Source organism: Sander vitreus, chromosome 11 (genome assembly GCF_031162955.1).
Source record: "Sander vitreus isolate 19-12246 chromosome 11, sanVit1, whole genome shotgun sequence".
NCBI lineage: Eukaryota > Metazoa > Chordata > Actinopteri > Perciformes > Percidae > Sander > Sander vitreus.
The window spans coordinates 13402391-13412359 of record NC_135865.1 but is presented as its reverse complement, the minus strand read 5'-3'; positions in this window follow the sequence as shown (position 1 = coordinate 13412359).

The window sequence follows — 9969 nt, the reverse complement described above, 5'->3', positions numbered from 1 at the left end:
TCGGATAAAACGTGTGCGATAGCTACGCTCATCTCATCCGTGGAAGCCGCCATGTTTAGACTGAACAGTCGCTTCTCGTTGTGTTACACCTAAACCCGCCTCAAAACCAACGCTGATTGGTCAGTTGTTTGGCGAACAGCTCAAAATTTTCTCTGTCTCAAGATGCCTGACTGATCTGCGAGTGGAAAACTGGAGCTCGCGAGATCAGGACGGTCTCACAAGGCTAGCTCTATAAGGGTTGGTAGGTGAATCTTACGACTATGGGGTGCCATGTCTGCTGCTATACACCCTCCCCTGCCGTCTAGGTGAACGCCGCCACTCCCTAACTATAAGCTTTATCAAAGAGGAGAGTTTTAAGTTTACTCTTAAATGTGGTGACAGTGTCTGACTCCTGAAAGTCAGGAGAAGGATTTTAAATTCAATCCTGGAGTTTACAGGAAGTCAATGCAAAGAAGCTAATGCAAGAGAAATATGATCTCTTCTTAGTTCTTGTCAGCACACGCGCTGCAGCATTTTGGCAATGTTACGCAGGTGAAAAAAGGCTGTTCTTGAGATTTGTTTTAAGTGGGCGTTAAAGGATATATCCTGATCAAAAATAATTTCAAGATTTCTGTAGTAGTGCTGGAGGCCAGGGCAATGCCATCCAGAGTAGCTATATCTTTGGATAATGAGGTTCGGAGGTGTTTAGGGCCTAGCACAATAACCTTGGTTTTGTCTGAGTTTAACATCAGGACATTGTAGGTCATCCAGGACTTTATGTCCTTAATGCATGCTTGAAGTGTAATTAACTGACTGGTTTCGTCTGGCTTGATTGATAAGTATAATTGGGTATCATCCGTATAACAGTGAAAGTTAATGGAGTGTTTCCTAATAATATTGCCTAGAGGAAGCAAATAAAGTGAATAGAATTGGTCCAAGCACTGAGCCTTGTGGAACACCATGGCTAAGTTTAGCGTGTCTTGAGGATCTACATCTTGTCCCATCTTTTAGGAGAAGGTCCTAGCTGTCTTTCCAACCCAGCAAAGCATATCTTGGTAAAAGTGTGGATTGTTGATCAAATTATTATAATTGGTGTTAGTAGTACTGAGCTAACAAAACACTAATAGTTACCTGCTCCAAACTGTCATGACACCCCATTTCACAATCAAAGGGGTATCAACTTTAGTTTGAAAGGAATCTGCATGGAGTTGTAAAGTAGCTGTTGTGCTGTCTGACATGGTGCATACGTTTAAAATTAGACTACACTAACAGGTGTGGTTGGAGTAATGTGACATTGGCCCAGTTGTGCATTGCTCAGCAGTGAGCAACCATCTTTCAGATTTATAATGAAAGCCTTCACAGCAGAGATGGAGCCCTACTGCCCTACCTGACTGTACAAATCATTGATTTGTTAGACTGTATGCTTGTGTGTGGGCAGTTATATGTGTTTGCCTGTGTGAAAGAAAGATAAATACAGATAAATATAAATATATGTTTTATAGGAGTGTTTGGGGTGGACTGATGCCACCATGTCATTTCCTGTGTGCTTTGATAATGAAAACGTCTTTTCAGAAAATACTTCAGGCTTGAAAACACCTGTAATTATGAAACCCTCCTACAAGTGGTGCACTTTCTCTTTGTTTCAGTTGATTGTGGAGGTCAGAGACTTAAAGACTCCATCAACAAAGAAAAAACATTATAATTTAAAGCTCTAACAGATTGTTTAGGAACAGTGGTAAAGTAAGTAGGTCTCAAAACATCTGGCCAAAGGACTACAGTTGAAAATTAGCCGGCTGGCTACCACTGGCACATTTACAGAAATGTTAATTAATGTGCATTGTCCTTTACAAATAATTAAAATTAATAAAAAAATAAACGAAAAAAGTAAAGTATAAGGGCATTTAATACTTTATTTACAGTTAACAAGTTGAATGATTTACTCGGATGTTGAGGAAAGAGAAGCGACCCAGGGCAATCTTCATGAAGAAAGATTAAAAGGCTTCAATCTGTGGATTTGCCCACTGACTTGGATAAAAAGTTAAAAACTCCAGAGAGTTTCCGCCTTAGTCTTTATCATGGGGTTTAAAATAAAAACAATCACCATGTCATGCTCAGATGGAAAATACAATCACAATTACCATAGTCATGGATTGAGGGCTTTGGACACAGTTTTTCCAGTTCAAATGAAACAAACACCAAAGAAAAGTAAAAAAAATATATGTCCTTAGTCCTTTTTGTTTCTTACAATTTTTTGAAGAGTTGGCTTGTTTTGAAGGTATTTAACACATTTAAGCTTAATTTGCTGTTGAAACCAGGATAAGATTCAATTTAGTGCAAAACGTGATTAAACAAGTTTTAAAGACCATATTAACCGTTTTAATTCTCGACATTCTCTCAAAGTCTGTTAGGGTTAGGGTTGTCAAGAGCGTTGAATGCAAATCTATACATGCAACATATTTCTTTTTCACAATATTATGTAAGATTAGTAGGTAAATGCATGCTTTCCTGCATGACTCGTGCTGTGCATGCATGTCTGAAGCTGTAGTTGGTTTACCTAAAAAATAAAATGCTATCTTGTACTGTAGTGTAGTATTATAGAAAAGTAAGGGGACTGCATGTAAGTTATTGGGGGTGGGGAGGGCGGTTGCATCTAGTGTAAATTAAAGTTAGAAAGAAATATTTTCGATGGACCGTGCCTATGACAATAGCCATTGCAGAACGCTCCCTCCAAGATCTCAATACAATATACTTATGGCGAAATACAGACAATCTCTAATTTTTAATAATGAGCTGCTAAATGAGCTGTGATGAAGAAAATAGAGCCCTAATACATACAGTATGGCCAAAGAGCACCTTTATTACCCACGGAGCACACAACAGCTATCTTTTTGATGTAACTATTAGATTTTTTTATACTTAAAATAAAGATCCGGGATGAGGAAAAATCAAAAGTCCTTACCCTGCTCTCTGAAAACCATCACTTCAGCAAAAACAATAAGTAAATACCCGCCCCCCCCTTTTCTGACCCCTTCACACCCCTAATACTTTTTGCACAGTCCTAAAGACAAAAAACAAATGTCTTAATTAGAAATGCAGAACCAGTATTTTAATTCCACTTTCAGTTTCCAAAATTATTTTCTTAATTATGTGTGGGTTGGTGTTAATAATCTGCATCAACTGCAATCTCTGAAAGAGTAACTCTGTTTACATATTCTGAGCCAATTATACTCATTTAATTTGGTGACTGCAATAACATTAATCAGTAAGTTACAGGCCTTCCTGTCAGTGTCTGCATGTGTGCTTGTTAACACACAGCAGTCAAGTTTGCATGTGGGTTGCACACGGAAAAATTATGATTCATAGGATTTTGCAGATTTGTCGGTTGATGGATAGCTAAGTGCTTTGCAATGGCCACCCAGTCCAAGCTACCCACTCTGTCAGACAGTCAGGAAAGGAGGTCAAATTTTCTCTCACTCCCCCTTGCTTTCCATTTCTCACAACATTGCTTCACACTCCACTAATACACACATGCACAAGCACACACACTCTCACACACACTGGATAAGCCGATGAATTCAGCCTGTGGTAGAGTTCTGTATCAGAGTGGAACTTGTTACACTACAATGTGGGACAGACTAACGAAAACAACAGAGACAGTAAAAAGAAAGGGAGAAAAGAGGATTTGAGAGAAATGAGAGGCTTGACGAGATACAAGCCGATGAGAGTGAGGAGAGAACAGGGAGAAAACTGAGAACAAAGGAGAAAATAAGATGCCCATTTTCACTGAGGAAGATTTGGAGCACTGCCTACAGTGCAAAACCAAGTGACCCATGTCTGTAACTGTGAGGGTCCATGTACTGGTCAGAGGAGTAAAATAAAGGTTGTGACTTTGACTGTACTTGTCGGCTCATTGTACTGTCAAAACTGTGTGTGCACATTTCAGTTCAAGTGTGTATGACAATGTCCTCGACATTACAGAGTCATACCAAACCAAAATTGTATGAAAGCAGGAGAGCCTGCTGCCACAATAGTATGTGAACATGTACATTTACATGATTGAAGACACACGTTGCATGCATTGGGGCAGTGGGAAGGAGCAACTATCCTAATTTTTTGATGAATGAAGTTAACTTAAATCAAATATTCATGCAAACTGAAAAGTATAAATTAAATTTCAAAATATTCTTTTCATTTTCCATTCCAGACTGTAAATTTAAATATGGATGTTTGCACATTTGCAAAGAATATTTAAATGTTAGGAAGAATTTAATCAAAGACATCTAATTTATAATATTCAAATAATGTGAATGAATTATTTGCAGGTTCAAATGCTATACAACAGTTGCAATAGTAAGATACACAACATCTGAGAATTTGATCATTTTAATGTGATTGTGCTATACAGTGGGGCTCGAAAGTTTGAGCACCCCAGGTAAAAATTTGTATTAATGTGCATAAAGAAGCCAAGAAAAGATGGAAAAATCTCCAAAAGGCATCAAATGACAGATTAGACATTCTTATAATATGTCAAAAAAAAGTTAGATTTTATATTTATTTTTGTGGTGAGGACATAGAAGAGGTTTTCTTCTGATGACTCTTCCATGAAGACCATATTTGTTCAAGTATCTCTTTATAGTGGAATGGTGTACCACAACTCCAGTGTCTGCCAGATCTTTCTGGATGGATTGTGCAGTCAAACGTGGGTTTTGACTTGCTTTTCTCACAATCCTTTGATGCCTTTTGGAGATTTTTCCATCTTTTCTTGGCTTCTTTATGCACATTAATAAAAATTTTTACCTGGGGTGCCCAAACTTTCGTGCCCCACTGTATGTGGATTAGATTAATTCAGTGGTGTAGTCTAATGTATTCTAGTGGGTATACTGTACTGTATATATATATATATATATATTGGCCATAATCTGCCTTTGGGGGGGGGGGGGGGGGGCATACCATAGTGGGGGGTCTGGGTGTCCTCCCTAGGGAAGTTTTGAGCATCAACGACTTAATTCCCTGTACTTGGATACACTTTTCTGACCCAATTTACAGTGGAAATACCTTTATTTTGTGTAGAAGAAAACCACAGATGACAATTCAAAATATAATGGGAAGTATGTTGTATGTAGCAGTGTGTCATTGGGCATTTTTAAGTGGGTATATGGAAATCCTGGAGCTTTCTTAGTGGGTATATTGCGTATACCTGCGTATCACGTAGACTACACCACTGGATTAACTGCACGTTTCCATTTAACTGCCTGTCTGTATAAATGGGTAGACTTGAATTTTCAACTAGTGCATGGGTCATTTAGGACGGCCGATGTCATCTTCGTCTAAGACATCAGACAGAAGTGATTCTCCTTAGGAAAGGTTCCCCATCTGACCTTTATTTGCAACAAGACCTCTCAGAAAAAAACACCAACAATAACTCATCTACCCATAAAAAGAGCAAACTGTGAAGTATCAACGCATGAGGTTGCCCTGCTGTGTAGCAGAGACAGTGTTTTCTTAAACCATTTAAACTATTTGTGTATCTAATTTCATTTCTAATTTATAAATGGAGTTTTGAAATGTGGCTTCTAGTCATTTTAGGTGGACTTGGGTCATCAAACACCATCCACTGAGGGCGGAGGAAACGCTGGCTGCTGTCGCAGAGTTGACCTATGAAGTCAGCCGCAGAGACGGATGCTTCCTGACTTTAGCAAGCGCTGGTGTGAATGATGAGAACATCGAGGTAGTACAGTATAGTGTGAGTGTGTGTGTGTTTGTGTGTGTGTGTGTGTCTGTCTGATTGGCTTAATAGACTCAAAGTGTTTCATTTCTATAGGAAGAGTGTGTGAGTCAGAGATCATGGTGTGTGGGTGTAAGGTTGTGTTTTTTGTGCATTTAACAAACACAGCAGCAAGGTTGTGTGCATGTATGTGTGCACATGTCCTTTTTGTCTCTCCCCTTGTGTGTGTGTGTGTGTGTGTGTGTGTATGTGTGTGTGACAGCCGCAGGAATGTGTATGTTAGTTCCAGTCCATTGCTCAAAAATGAGAGCGAAGCGAAAGAGCGAGAGAGAATCTGTGTGTGTGTGGTTGTCACAGGCATGGAGGGAGTACCGATAATGATGTCCACCAAGATCAAGGTAGATCAAGGTTAATATGTGTGTGTGTGTGTGTGTGTGTGTGTGTGTGTGTGTGTGTGTGTGTGTTTGTTTGTTTATTAGCTGCAGGGAAGGAAAGTTCCTCTTGTGTCTACACTGATTAACATAGCATGTGTTCAAACATCAAAGGTGAGACACAGTGTTGAAGCCTCAGTGGTAACACGTTCATATTTAACTGAGGGTGGACAGCAACATTTTTCATCATAAACATTCCCTAAAATATGTAAAACCCTTAATTAATTAGATTATGATGAGGTAATATAAAATAAGTGCCTTAAATCCCTATCGGTGTTGCCTGAATCATCATCCTATGACTGCAGCCACTACTCAGGCAGTTATTTGTGTGTGTGTGTGTGTGTGTGTGTGTGTGTGTGTGTGTGTGTGTGTTAGTGTTCTTGTTTAACTATATTCGTGGGGTCCAGAAACTGGGAATACAGTATACTTGTGGGGTCCGGACAGCTTTGTGGGGCCAAAATGCTGGACCCCACAACTTTAAAGGGCTGTTTGAGGGTTACACAAAGATAGTGACACACACTATGTGTGTGTGTGTGTGTGTGTGTGTGTGTGTGTGGGTGTGTGTGTGCGCGTGCATGTGTGCGTGTGTGTATATGTCATACATACTGTATGGGATGTTTCAGTCCAGTACTCACACTGAAGCCCCCAACCCAACTGCTGAGACATGTGTATTATAGACTCATGGGCGTTCCAGTCCATCGCTCATGTTAGGGCTCACAGTGAGAATACCACGGGTGTGTCACAGTCACAAAACGTTGTAAGGTCATGATACAACAAGGTAGAGTGGCACAGATGTGTGTGTGTGTGTGTGTGTGACTGTGTGTGTGTATGTGTGTCTGTGTGTGTTTGTCACTTGTGCGGAAGCAATATCTGGTTCATCGCTTTTGCTGACTTTAACAACAAAAGCATCAAGGTAGAGTGGTGCTGGCGTTTGTATGCGTGTGTGTGTGTTTGTGTGTTTGTGTTTGTGTGTGTGAGTGTGTGTGTATGTGAGCATGCTTCAGGAGGAACAACATGCTGTATGAGTAGCTTCCACATAATGTTTGACATGTTGACAGTTACCTGCATGTGTTTCCTTCCCACGACTAGAATATTCATGTGTTAAACATACATACGAAATAGGCTACAAATAAATCACTTGTTATGAAAACCGGCTCTATTAATTAGCGTTTGTTATATATTTAGGTCAAGGAAAGGTTTGCATGATAAGCCTTCAGGCTGCTACAACATTATTGAACAATGTAAGAGCAAACGCCACATGGGGACTCTTCCGTCCATGATTAAAATATCCAAGTTTTACATCTTACCCACCTGCAACAGGCTCATCCAATATTAAAATCTGCAATTGGCTGATCAAATATTCATACTTGCCACAGGGCTGTAAGCTACTCACATTAGTTAGTTGACTGGTCTCCCAGGCTTACTGAGAGATCACAAGTTCTATTTCTAGAGAAACTGTTGTAATCTTTAATTATAGACATAATCCTTTTGGCCCTACTCATTCATCTCAGTGGTGGTAAAATGCATTTTCTTTTTTATTACATTGTGTTTGTTTTTCATTTGAAAATGATTGTCTGTGTATTGACCACCTTCAAGATTTCTTGGCAATAATGAAATTGTAGGAAGTCACTGGAAACGTGGGTGGAGGGAGAGTTGAGGGTTATGTCATTGTACCTCAAATAAGGAAGATGAGAAAGACAGAAAGGATGAAACAACTAATGAGCCAGATTTGAACCCCTTTAATGAATCCATAGTGAGTGGCTTCATATGCTGACTGCTTGCATGGGTCTATTACAGTATTTGAGCTTCATATCACATAAAGCCCAGCCTATCCTATCTTATCCTAACATTAACTTAACATGTTTTATTGCCTGAATGATGCCCAGTAGCCCTCACCTCTACCATCATGAAATGCTTTGAGCAGTTAGTCAGAATGTTCATCACGTCCTCCCTCACTGGCTCATTGAATCCACTTCAATTTACTAACGGACCAAACAGATCTACAGACCTCACCATCACCCTCACCCTCCACACTGCCTTCGCCCACCTGGACCAGAGGAACACATATGTGAAAATTGTTCATGGACTATTGTTCAGCATTCACCACTACCTCACCTAACACACCTCCAAGCTTGTCACCAAGCTCAGCGACCTAAGACTCAACACCGCATTGCCATTATGATTGGATCCTCAGCTTCTTGACAGACAGACCCCAGACTGTGTGGATAGGCACCACCACATCCTCTACCATGTCTCTCAACACCGGAACCCCTCAGAGTTTCGTGCTCAGCCCTCTCTTGTACTCCCTGTTCACGCACGACTGCATGGCCACCCACAGCTCCAAAACCATCATTACGTTTGCTGACAACACAACTCTCATAGGCCTTATCACCTACGGTGACGAGACAGCCTTCAGAGAAGGAGCACAACAACCTTCATTTCAACGTCAGCAAAACTAAGGAGCTGAATGTCGACTACAGGAGAGTGACAGAGAGGACACACCCCCATCTCCATCAGTGGAGAGAGTCAGCAGCTGTGACTCTTCTTCCTCCACAGGTTGAGAAGGTTCAACATAGACTCCAGGATACTCTGCAACTTTTACATGTGCACCATCAAGAGTTTCCTGACTGGCTGCATCACCGCCTGGTTATGGCAGTTGCACCGCACCGCCCTCAACCATAAGGCTTTACAGAGGGTGGTGAAAACGGCTCAGCACAACACTAGGACAGAGCTGCCATCCATGGAGGAGCTCTACACCCAGTGGTGCAGGAAGAAGGCCAAGGGGACAATCAGAGACCCATATCACCCCAGCCAGAAACTGTTCTGCCTGCTGCCGTCTGACAGACGGTACCGCAGCTTCCGGTCACGCACCACCAGGCTCAGGGACAGCTTCATCCCACATGCTATAAGACTATTGAGCTCATCACTTGATACTTTACCACTATATTGTCACTTTACCCTTTTTATTCTTTAACTTAGTGTTTTACAACTGTTCACTCCTCTGTATATACTTATCATTATGAATATACATTACTACATTAACTGTCTTGGGTGTCTTGTTTGTTGCAGGCTGTCTGAAAAGCTTTATTTTAATTTGACACACAACACTGACTCCATACGTTTTATTCTTGTAAAGTATGTTACAAGTATATAGTTGTTAGCAAAGGTATTGAAGTGTTTTCTACGTGCAGCAGAAATGACAAATGTCTCTTCACTATCCCGGCTCTTTTTTCAATGGACTGCACTTAGCACATTTTATTCATGCAAGGTGTTAAACACTGACTCACTTTCACCGACAGCAACAAACATTTTCACTCTGCTGCTGTCCTAAGACCTTTACCTCTGACTGTGCTTCTACAAATTTTTATACATGACAGCTCTTTAATGATAACTCACTGTTCCCTGACATAGCGCAACAGCCAAGAAATGTATGTTTTTGCCCGCTGCTGCATGCATTAATTATGGCTTCCATGCAAAATAGATTAGATCTCCAACTTCATTGAATGGCTGAGGCAGTTGTGGAGGTCATGGCTCACATGACTTTGCCTCCTACTCCAATCCAACTAAATGGAAAATTAAGGCAATTTATGACGTGATGCTCTTCATTTTAGTTGCTTTGGGATGTGGATATTACATCTCTTATCAGAAGGTGACCAACTCAGTCCTGCTGAGACTGGACTGTGATTAATAACAGACAAATGTTGGAATAGGCAGCTTTTGTGATTTTTACTCTTATAGCATGTATTTTGTATATTTCAGTACCTGTTCTATCCCCATGACATTACATGCATAGATATGCATGGAAAGCATCTGTATAATACAATATATTATCAA